At 48.4% G+C, this 1489-nt stretch overlaps 1 pseudogene; it reads left to right on the top strand.

Annotated features, from left to right (window-relative positions):
- Window positions 1-1489, top strand: part of LOC105990892 — a 50686-nt pseudogene that overhangs the window by 36965 nt on the left and 12232 nt on the right.

A 1489-nucleotide genomic window follows, 5' to 3' on the forward strand; every position in this document is an offset into this window, starting at 1 on the left:
ATATATATGTATATATATATAATCCTTCCAGATGCTGGTGGCTCACGCTTATAATCCCACCTATTCAGGAAGCTGAGATCTGAGGATAGCAATTCAAAGCCAGACTAAGTAGGAAAGTCCATGAGACTCTTATTTCCAATTAACCACCAGAAAACTGGAAGTAGCGCAGTGACTCAGTGGTAGAGCCCTAGCCTTGTGCTGAAGAGCTGAGGGAGTGCCCAGATCCCACAACCAAAAACAACAACAAAAAATGTAGCATTTGCTAAACAAAAGGAACATTGCCTTAACGTCCCAAAGAATATAAATAGTTGTTTTACAAGCATGAACACCCCGGGAGGGCATCCAACATGTGGCTGCAGAATTCTTCTTGGAAGCCTAAGGAAGATGACTGCAGTCTAGGCTAGACCTGGCAAAAAAAAAAAGTGAGATCATATCTCAAAATAACCAGGGTGAGGGGCTGAGAATGTGGCTCAGTGGTAGAGTGCTTGCCTTGCATGCCTGAGGCCCTGGGTTCGATTCCTCAGCACCACATAAGCAAAAAGAAAAAAGCTGGAAGTGGAGCTGTGGCTCAAGTGGTAGAACACTAGCCTTGAGCTGAAGAGCTGAGGGACAGCGCCCAGGCCCAGAGTTCAGGCCCCACGACTGGACAACAACAACAACAAAAAATAACCAGGGTGGAAAAAAGGCTCAGTAGTAGAGTGCCTGCCTAGCAAGAGTGAGTCCTGAGTTCAGATTTCTCTCTCTCTCTCTCTCTCACACACACACACACACACACGTACACCCTATCCATAGGACCTCTACTCCTGTGACACCCACAAACCCCCAGGGGCCCCCAGTAGTCCCTTACTGAGCTTAGCATAGGCCCCCAGGACCCAGGACCACACAACTCAGAAGCAATGGAAGAAACCCAAGTGTTCCAAGACACCAGTGGGAGATGAGTATGCATCTTCCCTTCGAGAAAACTCTGGATGACCTGCAAGTAGAGGAGGACTAGGTGAATCACCTGACCAAAAGCAACAGCCAGCTCAGCACCCAGATCCACAAGGTAACGGCTTCCTTCCCCGCCTGACACAGAGGAACCACGCCTGGGCTGCTTCCTGCTTGCCTCAGTTTCCTCAGTCAACTCACCTGTTCTCCATAGCTGGAGGACAATTGGGAGCAGGAAAAGAAAATCCAGGTGGAGAAGGCTCACCTGAATGCCAAGGGCGACTTGAAGATAACCATCAACCTCAACGACCTGGGGCATTCCAAGGCAGACCTCAAGGAGGTGGTATAAAAAAAAAGTATGTCTGCCTGAGTTAGGGCCTGTGATACACGCCTGTAATGCCAGCTACTCAGGAGGCTGAGATCTGAGGACTGAAGTTTGAATTCTTTTTTTTTTTTTTTTTGAGTGTGGTCGTGGGGCCTGAACTCTGGGCCTGGGCGCTGTCCTTCAGCTCAAGGCTAGCACTCTACCAGTTTAAAGTGTATAGTAAATACTTACTGAGAT

The sequence above is a fragment of the Dipodomys ordii genome, unplaced genomic scaffold, assembly GCF_000151885.1.
Source record: "Dipodomys ordii isolate 6190 unplaced genomic scaffold, Dord_2.0 Scaffold68, whole genome shotgun sequence".
NCBI lineage: Eukaryota > Metazoa > Chordata > Mammalia > Rodentia > Heteromyidae > Dipodomys > Dipodomys ordii.